Below are 13,395 nucleotides of genomic sequence, written 5' to 3'. Positions count from 1 at the left end.
CAACCAACCAGGCAACAAACCAAATTTCTCTGATGTTCATAAAACACTTTCTTTCTTTATTGATTTTTTGAGTCAGGATTTTGCTCTGTCACCCAGGCTGGAGTGCAGTGACTCAGTCACAGCTCACTGCAGCCTCGACCTCCTCCCAGGCTCAACTGAGTCTCCTGCCTCAGCCTCCCAAGTAGCTGGGACTACAGGCATGCACCACCACACTTGAAGCTATGTTTGTTTTTTTGTTTTGTTTTTTAGTTTTGTTTTGTTTTGAATTTTGTAGGGATAGGGTCTCCCTGTGTTGCTCAGGCTGGTCTGAAACTCCTAGGCTCAAGTGATGCTCCTGTCTTGGCCTCCCAAAGTGGAAAACGCTTTATTGATAACTCCTGAGCAAGTGAAAAACACAAATTTGGTGGTACACACAACAACAGGTTCGTAATAGGAAAAGTCAGCTTAACGTCGTTCTTGTACATCCGACCATGTAAAAGCCACCGTGCTGCAACTTCACGAGCTCTGAATTTGAGCTTGTCTGTGCCCCTGGTTTTGAATCCCAAAGTTCACATAAAAGACGTGGTCAAAGCAATTGATTCCTGTAAAGTCTCTGTTTGCCGATGATTAAATGAGAAGTTCATGACATGCCCATCACAGTGCTTGCCATGTGATCCTGGACATTTGGGAGCATTTCAGGGATAATGTTCAATGAGTAAGGAATGACTCAGTTCCTGTTGTTATAAAAGAGAGAAAAAGAGAGTTGGGAGAGAAGAGGGTATCAAAGTAAGTCCATTATAAGCGCAGTAAATGAGACACTAAAGTGCTGTGGTCAAGAAAGGAAGATTGGCATTTTTTTGAGTACCTATAAGATGTCAGAATATGTGAAGGAGAGGTCACAACTGGTTGAGAGGGAAGGAGAAATCCAGGAAGGCTTCTGAGAGAAGGAAGCATTTGAGATGCACCTCGAAGCATTCGTAGGATTTCAGTAGCCTGGGTGCCCAACGTCTATCCTTTACAAAATAGACTCTTTTTGAAGAATTGCCAAAGGATTAACAATCATGCTGAATTCAATCAAAAACCATTCGTGGGCCAGGCATGGTGGCTCACACCTGTAATCCCACTTTGGGAGGCTGAGGTGGGAGGACTGCTTGAGTGGAGGAGCTCAAGACCAGCCTGGGCAACATAGTGAGACCCCATCTCGAAAAAGAAAAAATCATGACTGGAATGTGCAAGAAACCAAGAAACTTTCTGAAGCAAGCAGTTCTAGAACGTGGGTGGTGAGTGGGAAGTAGTACCCAGGTAGATGAGTAAGATACATCCTGGACAGTCACTAGGGTGGACCAGGAAACGGGCACTTAAGGGTCTGGCATGGAGGAGTGTGTCCTGCTGTGCTGTACCCAACAGTGGTGGCTGTTAGCAAGCACCACCCATGAGACCTTAGCACCCACAAACTGCAGGGCTTTAGAACAGCCTAGATTGTGCTGGGGATGTTTGAAGCCAAGGATAAACAATGCTACATCTAATTTAGTTTCACTGCAGCTCCTACTTGAAAACTGAATAGACTCAGTGTCCATCCAGCCCCTCTTGTGCCAGTATTTCACTCCATAGTGAGTCGCAAGGCCCGCTCAGACCCTAACGGGCACAGCCCCACCTCGAGCACTTCCTCTTTCAGGCTGAAGTCATCTACCATGGGTGGGTATGGAGACTCACATGGGATAGGAAGGTTAAAATTTAGAAATAGGCCTACTCTGTTACTTTCCAGTGCTTGTCATTACGCTCATTTTCATGAGGGACAAGGCCTTTGCTTTACACCTGGGACCTAACATTAAGAGCCCAGGACAGAGGACGGAAGGGACCCACGAGGACCACCTGTTGGGCTCACTCCCCTGAGCCACCACATCCCAGAGATGGTTCTACGAGCAGGATATGTTTTTCACCCTTGCTCTTCTCACCCCTCCAAAACCCAGACCTAAGTTACCGAAAAAGGCGGGACACACTGGGAAGGGGCAGGTGAAAGAGGAAGAAAAGACGGAGACGGAAAACAATTTAAAAAAAAACTAGTAAAACTCGATAACCCCAGGGCCTAGTGATCGGCGCCGCACGGCATACAAAAGCCAAAAGGCAGGTCCCAGGACGGGTCAACTTAAGACTTAATATTTGCCTTTCACTAAGCAAACTAATAAATCCCCTACGGTTTTAGCCACGCAGAGCTCCCAGTTTTTATTTATTGGTCAAAACGGCAGGCAGGGTTTCTTTTTTATTTCCCTCCCAACCACCCTGGGGGTAAATAGCGGTCCCCCTTCCACCCCTTCCTGTCATCAGCCTGTATGTCTATTTACCTTCTCCCTCAACAAACTCACGTTCAGTGCAACTGACAATGCGTGCAAACAGCTTTGAAGTATTCTTTGGTAATGGACTTCCCGGACAGCCGTGTTTCTAACTTGGACAGCCAAAGAGAGAAGGGGTACTACTTGTCAGGAACCAGCGGGGCCAGGCAAGGCTGAGAAGTTGAGGCATGGCAGGAACCTCAGAGGATCAAGACCAATTCCTATCCCTTCTCTGCCCCTTTTATAGATGAGAAAACTAAGACCCAGAAAAAGGCCTGGATTGACTTACATGTGATCCAGACTTAGTTGAAGCGAGGCAGGGCCAGTGTCCAGGTGTCCAGACCCCTCAAATTCAGGGCTGTCTCCAGGCCTCCCTTCACCTGTTCTCCACCAGCCTGGCATATAAGGGTCTTACCCAAGGTCAGTGGCCACTTCCAAGGTCACCCTGAAGTCCTTTAAACGGGAGCCTCCTGAGCAGAGGGAACTGTTTCACCGCAAGAACCTCCTCTCTCTTGTCAACATGACTAATATTTTCCCACATGGGTTTCCAGGGCCATTTGAAGAGGATCAAAGTTCTCCTGTGGATCAAGTTCCAACGCCATGGAAAACCTCACAGGCAAGGCTGAACAAAATTGGGGTGGGGTGGGTGGCAGCGGGGAACTAATTTGAAATTAAGTTATGTTCATAATGAAATTAAGGCAAGATGAAATCACTTTATATTGGACCTTGGACAATGTCTACTGCACTATTCTCACATGAGACCTAAAACCCGAGAAAATCTTTAAGACATGGACTCCTAGAAGGCTGATAGCTTATCCATCAAATATGCCAGCATCGTGAATGTCAGAACTATTAATAGAAGAGGTCCCAGGAGTGTGGCCCGAACCCGTCATTTTATATGGAAGGAAATAAGATGATGAGGGACTTTCTGAGACAAAAACTTAGACCTCTCTGCCTCCCTGCACTGTATTTTCTTTTTTTAACCAGCATAAACATAACTATCTGGATCCAGAAATAGGAGACTGAGAGATATGGCGAGAGGGCAAAATGCATGTAGCACAAAATCTCATTAAGAAATTGACATCGGTGGCCACTCGGCAGTGCATAAACACTCTTTAAAACTCATCTGCTTCCCCATCAGGCTGGGCATCCCTCAGCCTCTCTCATAGTCCTCTCTCCCCTGGGCTGGCTGATCCCTTGCCAGATTTGAAAGGAGATTCCTGCATTAGTCAGAGATAAATCTAGAGAAGAGTGATGCTTTAGACCACTTCAGCCTCTCGAATTCTGTGATTGCATGTGGATGAGGAGGTAAAAAAAGAGAGGGCCAGGCACATTGGCTCACGTACTTCAGGAGGCCAAGGCAGGAGGATTGCTTGAGTCCAGGAGTTCAAGATCAGGCTGGGCAAGACGGTGAGACCCTGTCTGTACAAAAAATGCTGAGATCGTGCCACTGCACTCCAGCCTGGGTGGCAGAGTGAGCTAGAGAGAGAGAAGGTCGGGGGAGAGGGAGAGAGAGGAGATTGTTGCCTTTGACATAAGATCAGGATTTCTTTTGAAACCAAAGGTTGAAAGTGGAACATAAATGAAGGGATCATCTAAAATGCATTCATCTTTTCAAAAAGAAAAATGGCACCCGAGGAGGTGGTGAGCATCTCTCCAATGGTAGTGAGGTAGTGAGTGAGAATCGCTACGGGGGCAAACACCAAGGTGCATGGTACGCCTGCATGTTCATCCCTACCCTAGCGTGTAATTCCCTCCCTGTGGCCTTGCCATGCCGGATGAATGAAATGATCTGAAGGCCCCTATTCCAGCACTGCAAACACTCATGCCTGTCTTTCAGCAGAAAAGATGGAGGTAAGATGCCGTGACAAGCAGCAGCAACTTCAGGATGCCACACAATCCTGAAAACCTGGCTTTTTCCAGCCTGCAAAAGAACCTGTAATTTGCCTTCAAGTTGTTCTTACTTGTTATGAAGACCAAAAAAATTGGGCTGGTGCGACTCTTCCTTCACCCACTCCCCGCCCCCGTGATCACCACCTCCAAGTTCTGCCCCCTCATCCCAGATAAAGTCAGTGTCTAGAAAGGTAAGTATAACCTGGGAGGCCCCACTCCACACTGAGTTGAACTCAAAGGTTATCTAGGAGACTTTAGAGAGAATGTACATACTTAGCCCCAGTTTACACACCCTTGATATTTTAAAAGATTCTAGAGTTCAAAGGAATTTCAGGAAGTCCTCTAGCCAACTCCTTTGCTCCCCAGACAACACCATCCCAAAGATTTTAGTTCTTTATCTCTGTCTAGCAAAGATGCAGATTTGGAGTCTTGGCTCATTATCCTACAGAGAGCGTGCGCGTGTGTGTGTGTGTGTGTGTGCTTGCACATACATTACAGTCTGTCTTCCTCAGTTCCCAGGGGCTGTTGTATTAGTTTTGTTTCCTAATGAACTGTTTCGTTTGTCATGAGAAAGTTAGTTCTTCCTTTCTAAGTAAGGTTGTACTGGAGAGGAATCCCCGATATGTTGAAGGCCTGCCATGCCCACCATCCACAACACTCAGAAGGATGTGGTCTCAGCTGGTTCTTCATATAACCCTACTATCCTGGAAACAATTGATTTGGTTGGCATTGGTACCTGATCCAATGGCATCCGTCTGTGGTTGTCCGAGGGCCAAAGAAGTAACCAGAGGCAAGAGCTCTAAATGCAGATTGGCTAAACCAATCAACAGCATCAGTCTGTTATATAAGTAGCAAAGTAGAGGCTGGGTCGTTGAGTCACCCAGGTGGGTGACCAGTGGTCCTCGTTTGCCCAGGACTATCTCAGGTTTAGCACTGAATGTCCTTCATCCCAAGAAACCCTTTAGTTCTGGGCAAACTGGGACAGTAGGTCACCTTCAGCTCATCACAACAGCAGAGTTCTAGAGTCAGGGGCAGTGAACCCTGCTACTGAACAGAGGACCAAGATGACCATATGTGATTGCTCTTGTTATCCTTGGAAACCAACTAGTGCTACTGCGTCTGCTGAATGACCTTGGGCTTTCTGAAAAGGCTTAGCAAGGCAGTGGCTGGGACTGTTTCCTGTCTACCTTACCATCACTGCGACTCTGGAATAAACCAGCATTTATGATCTCTGTTCCTTGACACCTTTAAGAATCCAAGGAATACATTGCCTGTAACTGTGTGTCAAGGAAGGAAAGAAGGTGAAAGCCCATCAACAGTCTGTAAATTTCAATAGCTCTAAACATCTTCAAGAGATTCTCCTCAATCATTTTGTGATGAATCTGAGATGTCCACAAGCACCCCGTTGCTCTACTTAGAAGAAACCGACGTCACTCAATGGTCGTACAAGCACATCAACTGCAATATATAAAACCTTTAATTCTTTTTGCAAAAACCAAGCCATCTATTCCCCTTGGAGATAATAATAAAGTACAAACAGCTTTGACTCTGCATTTGGACTAGGGTGAACCATGACAGATATTTAGGAAGTGTTTTAAGTCATGCGTATGTTGGCTACAGGGTAAAAGGAACAGAGAAGACTCCAGCTATTGTCAGGCGTGTATGTGTCATCAGCACACACTGAGGAGGAGGGTCCTCAGTCCTCACTAAGCTCCACCACCCCTGGTAGCTGGTTAGTCTGTCATGAAGCATCATGATCTGGCATGGACCCCCAACTGCCACTTGAGAGAAGATCTTCACAGCAGACTGTACATCTGTGTCACAGAAGATGGCTGCAGTGAGCAACACTGTTCACTTTTTGCCTTTCCAAAAGTACACTTGTATGTGATCCAAGCAAAGAAAGCTGAGGATGGAGAACACCAGTCTTCTCCATCAGTTCCCCTGCTGAAGCCATCTCCAACAGCACTAAGGTCTGAGAGCCTGATGAACCTTTGCACTGATCTGTGTATTATTCTGGAAACTGGTGGCCAGATACCAAGCAAATGAGAAGAGTCACTACTCCAAGCCTGCTTGCAATGCACAAAACACTGGCCTCTTTAGATGGAGCAGGAACAAAGATTAAGATCCCATTTGACCTAAGTGTGGTTAACTATTCACTCTGTATCCGGCTGGAAGATAATGGAGAAAACAAGAAGAATTGCTAAGTACAAAGGCACAGCAGACGTGGGAGGCAGGGGGCAAGAAAGGGTGTAGTAGAAAGCCCTTTGGTTGCCTGGGACGGGGTGAGGGAAGAGTCTCATGAGCAGTAGCAGCAGAGGAAACATTTTCCACAAGGAAGAAGGACGAGGTCTGGCATGATGAGGCTTCTCCAACTGTAGGTCACCTCCAGCATTGCATCCCTCTGCTCCTTCAGGTCAGACTATTTCTCAGTGTCAGGGTCTTTGCTTTCTACCCAAATGGCTCCTCAAATACAGAGGTTTCTTTTAAGATTTTTTTTTTTTTTTTGAGACAGGGTCTCGCTCTGTCGCCCAGGCTGGAGTGCAGTGGGGTGATCACAGTTCATTGCAGCCTTGACTTCCCAGATATCAGTCATCCTCTTGCCTCAGCCTCTTGGGTAGCTGGGACTACAGGCACATGCCACCATGCCCTGCTAATTTTTTATTATATATATATTTTTTGAGATGGGGGTCTCCCCCTGTTGCCCAGGCTGGTCTTGAACTCCTGGGCTCAAGCGATCCTACCACTTCAGCCTCCAAGTGTTGGGATTATAGGCATGAGGCACCATGCCCAGCCAAGAATTCTTAATCAAATCTGGAGCTCTTGCCTCTCAAGAGATGGTCTAGCCTTAGCCAGGTCCTTCCAGGGGGTCCAGGTGGCATGCATGGGTTCCTCTAAGCTTCCTGGTGGGAATGTGGATGAGGGAGAGCAGCCCTTGATCAGTCCTCCTTCCCATCCTGTGGACCAAAAAACAGCATGAGAGTTAGATTCTAGCTTCTGCCCTTTCAGAAGCTAGCATCACGTTACTGTCTTTGGTTCATAAGGTTTTTAGCTGTTGAACAGAACATATACTTCAAAAAACAGTATTTTAGTTAAGTAGGGGGAAAAAAGCTTATTTATACCTCTCAAGGAACTATCCATCCACTGAATCATCACCAGGAACCCTCCTACACAAATCCCACCACGATACCCAGAGCTGATTTTTTTAAATGCCATTGAGCACAGCCAGTCCAGAGGAAGTGGAAAATTCTGTGATTTATGGGGCAGGGAGCTCAGGGGTGGTAGATCACCTACTTTATAGCGGAAAGCTGAGACATAGAGGGTGCCGGTGTTCTTGCTACAGAACATCAGGCTCTGGTTTCTAATCCTAATGTTTAGGATTTACTAGGAACTTCTCTCTGCTCCTGAAACACCCTTAACAATGAATTAGGAACTTACCCTGAGTTGATAGCTCAGAGGAAATGGGAAGACACCATTAGATATAATTATTTTTCCCTAATTCTGATAGCAAATAAATTAAGATGGACTTGGACTCACGACACTTTCCTTGATTTTCACCCCCCAACATTACCTTCCATCACTGAGAAGCAAATATATTGAATAGCACCAAAGGCCCTCAGGAGACTACCCTATTTTAAAACTGATGAGTCTCAGCAGTACAAGTGAGGGGCCTTGTATTAGTCTGTTTTCACACTGCTATAAAGAAATGCCTGAGACTGGGTAATTTACAAAGGAGAGAGATTTAATTGACTCTCAGTTCCACATGCAGTGGGAGGCCTCAGGAAAGTTACAATCATGGCAGAAGGCAAAGAGGAAGCAAAGACCTTCCTCACATGGCGGAAGGAGAAGGAAGAGCAAGCAGGGGAAATGCCGGACACATAAAATCATCAGATCTCGAGATAACTCACTCACTATCACGAGAACAGCATGGGGGAACTGCCCCCATGATCTAATCACCTCTCACCAGATTCCTCCCTGCACACCGAGGGATTATGGGGATTAAAACTCAAGATGAGATTTTGGTGGGGACACAAAGCCAAATCTTATCAGGCCCATTCACAGATATAGATAACACAGGCCTTACCAAAGAGGCTGCCCTCTGGGTCTCTGATTCCAGCCATCACTATCAACCTGGGCAACCACAAACCCATGCATTCACAAGTACCATATTGGATTAGATGCTGTGGATATAGAATTCCACCAGACAGGCAAACTACACCCTCACAGGCCATAATGGAGACATAACATGGATCAAAGGTTGCCTTAGGCAAGCATAGGGCCAGAGGACAGCAGGGCCTTGAGGGAAATGCACCAAGGATTCTGGAGGCATTCGGAAACCAACAGGCCCCTTCTGTCCCTCAAAAGACCTGGAGGCCCCGCTCAACCTGGTGCAAAGGGACTCTCCTTCATGAGGGCTCTAGCTGAGGCCCTGGTACGGATGTGTGCAGCGGCCATGAAACCCAGAAAGAAGGGCGCTAGTGGCCAGAGATGAGACAACGACACGGTGGTGTCATTACGTACACATGCGTGCATGCACACACGCACACGCGCACGCACACACACACACACACAGAGGTTTCCATCCAAAGTTCCTAGCTCATAACTCCCATAGCCCTTGTTATAGTCTTTTGCTATAATGTCAGGTGTATTGGACCTCGGGAAACAGAATCCCCCTCCTGCCCTCCTTTCACCTGCCCCAAGGCAGGACTCTAATCTTCCTCACCTTTCTGACTATGGGTCTTGAGCCCCTCCCCAGAGAGTGAACCTGCCCTATACTCTTATACTTTGGAGAAGGAATGCAGACGTCATGAAGCTTCCATAAAACCCCAAGAAGACAAGGTTCTTCAGGGTCCTTCCAGATAGCTGAGCACATGGAGGTTCCCGGAGGGTGAATCATCCAGGGAGAACAGGGAAGCCCTGTGCCCCTTCCCCCACACCTCACCCTATGCATTTCTTAACCTGTATCCTTTTAACAGCCTTTAGATTACACCACTAAATGAGTTTCCCTGAGTTCTGTGAGCTGCTCCAGCAAATTAATAGAACTCAAAGAGAGGAGTCATGGGAACCCCAACTTGAAGCTGGTCTGTGAGAAGTTCCAGAGGCCTGGAATGGCAACTGGCATCTGGGGAAGCGAGGGCAGTCTTGGATGCTGAGTCCTCAATCCATGGGACCTGATGCTATCTCCAGGTAGATGGTATCAGAATTGAATTGGTATCGAGGAGAAACCTGCACACATTCGGTCACCGACATATTCCATGTTGACTGTTGCAGTGTGAGAGCAGAGGAAAAGCATGGTTGGAAAGAGTTTTCCCCACACAGTCACGATGAGAGCCTGGGAGGGACTGACGAGGAGGAAGATGGCTCAAGACATTTCTCTGCAGAGAAACTGGGACAGGAGAGTCTGCATTTTAAAAGAATAAAAAAACAAAAAGACAACCAATGTGCAGACACAGAAGCATCTGTGTGCTCCGGGCAGCTCTCTGATTGGTGGCCGAGAAGGAAGCCAGGAGTCTCTGCCCAGGTGTTGCCAGGGCTCCCTGGACACGCCCTTTCATCTGGACCTGAAAACACCCACACAAACCCAAAGTTCTGCTAACCGTTCTCTGGTTTCCTTTCTCCACCTGGGTAGTAGCGGCCCTCTGAGCTGTCTCTGAGAGAGCCCTTTTCCCCTGGGAGATGCATGCAGTTCGCAAATTAATTGGCAACAGCCGGGTGAATCACACAGGGACTTCCTTCTTGTTGCTAGGCAATTGCATGCACTTGGCAGTGGGACATTAAACACAGAGGGGAATGCTGTGAGGCATTTGCAAAATAAAATAAAAAGCAAAACATACAACACCCCAGACTCTCGTCCCAACAGGGCTGGCCCAGCCAAGGGGGGTGTGGAAGGGGAATGAGGGAATCCACTCAGCGGAGGGAAACGAGGTTAGGCCATAAGCAGATCCTAACTCTCCCTCCTCCCCCCAAATCAAACTCTTCTAGATATGGCATTTGTATTCTACTCAAGACACACCACTATTAGCCCGGAGAAAGACCACGGGAGACACAGGAATTAGAAGGCATCTAGAGATCCTGTTCCCTAGAACTACAGTGAAGCTTTGCAAAGCTCGCTATGGAACCACCAAATCTACTGTTTATGCTTCTCCATCATACATCACTTCACAGGTTAAGTCACCTGACCAAGATGGCACAGACCCCTCTGGGGCAGGATACTTCCCTGCCTTTCCCTCCACCCCCAGGTCCCTTCCACTTGAATGTTTTCATGCCTGTTGCTATGGCCGCTGGGAGCTGATTAGACAAACCCTCCAACACGTCTCCTTGCCCTGCAGACCTTGTTTCTGGCCTCTTTTAAAATCCCCAGACAGAAGTGAAATCTATGTACATTCTGTGTTTGGAAAAAAAAGATGGGGTTAAGAAATGAAAGAACAGAGGCCAGACGCGGTGGCTCACACCTGTAATCCTAGCACTTTGGGAGGCCGAGGTGGGTGGATCACCTGAGGTCGGGAGTTCAAGAAATGAAAGAACAGTAGCAAGAGGGCTCCTGTGGAGGGCTGAATTTTAGCCCTCAAAGATATCCACATCCTGATCCCTGTAAGCTGTGAATGGCACCATCTGTCAAGAGGGCCTGTGCAGATGTGATGAAGGCAAGGAGCTTGAGAAGCCACCTGGACTATCCAGGCAGGCCCTAACTGTGATGACAAGTGTCCTTATAGGAGAGAGGTGGCTGGGCGCAGTGGCTCACGCCTGTAATTCCAGCACTTTGGGAGGCCGAGGCGGGTGGATGACAAGGTCAGGAGTTCGAAACCATCCTGGCCAATATGATGACACTCCATTTCTACAAAAAATACAAAAATTAGCCGGGTGTGGTGGCAGGCACCTGTAGTCCCAGCTACTCAGGCAGCTCAGGCAGGAGAATTGCTTGAACCTGGGAGGCAGAGGTTGCAGTGAGCTCAGATCATACCAGTGCACTCCATCCTGGGAGACAGAGCAAGACTCTGCCTAAAAAAAAAAAAACAGATTGAGGCAGAGGAAGATCTGGATCTGGTCCCAGAGAGATAGTGAGCAGTGTGATAATGGAAGTAACAGGTTGGAAGGATTCAAAAAAGGGGTCAAAAAAACAGATTCTCCCCTAGAACTTCCAGAAGGAAGCCCCGTAGATGCCTGGACTTTTGCTTAGTGAAGCTGGTCTCCAGAACTGCAAAATAATGAATTTGTGTTGTTTTAAGTCACTATGCTTCCCCAAGGCAGGACTAATCTTCCCCACTTTTCTCACTATGGGTCTTAGGACCTTCCCAGAGTGGGACCTGCCCTATACCCTGGGGGAAGGAATGCTGATGTCATGAAGCTTCCATAAAACCCCAAGAGGCCAGGGTTCTTTGGGGAGCTTCCAGACAGCTGAGCACATGGATGTTCCTAGGGAGTGGTGGATCCAGGAAGGGCATGGCAGCTCCGCGTCCCCTTCCCTCACACCTCACCCTGTGCATCTCGTCACCTGTAGCCTTTAGAATAAACCACTAAACGTGTTTCTCTGAGTTCTGTAAGCTGGAGAACCATCTTCTTCCCTGTCAGTCCCTCTGGGCCCTCATCACGACTGTGTAGGGAAAACTGTCTCCAACCACGCTTTTCCTCTGCTCTCACACCACAAGAATCAACACAGAAGTCATCAGTGACCAAATGTGTGGGGTTTTCTCCCCCAGACACCGACCTGCGGACACCTGCTGCGTGTCCTCCATTCAAATCTGATCACTAAGTTTGTGGTCATTTATCACACCAATAAGAAACGAATCCTGTCAATACAGTGTCTGTATTTTCCCAGAGACTTTTGCAGAGAGTATCACAGGAGGGATACGGGTAACAATTAAGGGGATCTGGGCAAAAGGGGTGGGATCTGGAATTTGGCATAGAAAGGTCAAACCAACACCCTGCAGCCTCGGCAAGAAAAGAGCAGGTCTCTGAGAGCATCTGAGGCAAAGTAGCCCCAGCTTTGAAGTGGGCTGTTAAATTAAACCATTTGCTGACTGTAACTTGGGCAGGTGGCTTCATCTCTGAAAGCCTCAGTTTCATCATTGCAAAATAGAGATATTATTAACCACCTTGCAAAGCTCTTAGGATTAAATGAGATAAAATCATGAAAAGCAGCTGTAATATGGTAGATGCCAAATACACCACAACCCTGAGGAAAGAGTAGGTGTGCACAGATGAGCATAAATCTGTTAGTTTCCCACTCCTGTATCTATTCTATCCTTTCCTCTTAGTAATAGAACTCTCATCTGGAGCTCACATATTGTAGCCCAGAGAAAAAAGACTACATTTCCCAGCCTTCCTCACAGTTAGATATGACTATGTGACGAAGATCTGGCCAAGGAGATGTAAGCAGAAGTGTTGCAGGACTTCTGGGGAGGCTGCTTCCAAAGGTGCTGGATGGAGCCCAGTTTTGACTTGCCTGCCTTTACTATCTTCTGCTTTCAATGAGGACATGATGGCTGGTGCTCCAGCAATCATCTTGGACTCTGAGGGACATGGAAAACGGAAGTCCTGCAGTCAGGTGGTCTAACGAGATGACAGGAGCCTGGATGGCTAATAACTCCACAGCTGTCATGTTAGCCTTCAGCGGCCTTCCTCTGGACTTCAATGTGAGAGATAAATGCTCGTCTGTCTTAGTTAGGTCATTGTTGTCTTGGATTTTTTTTTTTAAAAGACGGGAGTCTCGCCCAGGCTGGAGTGCAATGGTGTGATCTCAGCTCACTGCAACCTCTGCCTCCCAGGTTCAAGTGATTCTCCTGCCTCAGCCTCCTGAGTAGCTGGACTTACAGTTATGTGACACCACGCCCGGCTAATGTTTGTATTTTAGTGGAGATGGGGTTTCACCGTGTTGGCCAGGCTGATCTTGAACTCCTGGCCTCAAAGGATCCACCCGCCTCAGCCTCCCAAAGTGCTGGGATTACAGGGGTGAGTCACCGTGCCTGGCCCGTTGTCTTGGATTTTTAGTAATCATCATGGACACAATATATTGCAGATCTAGGCAAGCAGGATTCAGAGTCACTCAAAGACAAACTGCAGCCCTGATCAACAGGCTTGACATCACCTGGGAACTTGTTAGGCATGAGAGTTCCTGAGCTCCACTCCAGATTTACTGAATAAAAACCTCGGAGAGTGCAGCCCAGCAATTTGCTTTAATAAGCTTTCCAGGTGATTT

At 47.5% G+C, this 13,395-nt stretch overlaps 1 long non-coding RNA gene across 1 annotated transcript in view; it reads right to left on the bottom strand.

Moving 5' to 3' along the window:
* Positions 1–5,657: 5,657 nt before the first annotated feature.
* Positions 5,658–13,395, bottom strand: part of LOC105718173 (uncharacterized) — a 179,766-nt gene continuing 172,028 nt past the window's right edge. Inside the window, exon 3 of the long non-coding RNA XR_010339778.1 lies at positions 5,658–7,156. This is a non-coding gene — a long non-coding RNA (uncharacterized LOC105718173). The remainder of the gene's footprint in view (positions 7,157–13,395) is intronic.

The sequence above is a fragment of the Aotus nancymaae genome, unplaced genomic scaffold (assembly GCF_030222135.1).
Source record: "Aotus nancymaae isolate 86718 unplaced genomic scaffold, 86718_ANA_hifiasm-v0.15.2.pri h1tg000089l, whole genome shotgun sequence".
Lineage (NCBI taxonomy): Eukaryota > Metazoa > Chordata > Mammalia > Primates > Aotidae > Aotus > Aotus nancymaae.
The sequence above is the reverse complement of the archived record's forward strand: the minus strand, read 5'-3'. Positions and strand labels throughout refer to the sequence as shown.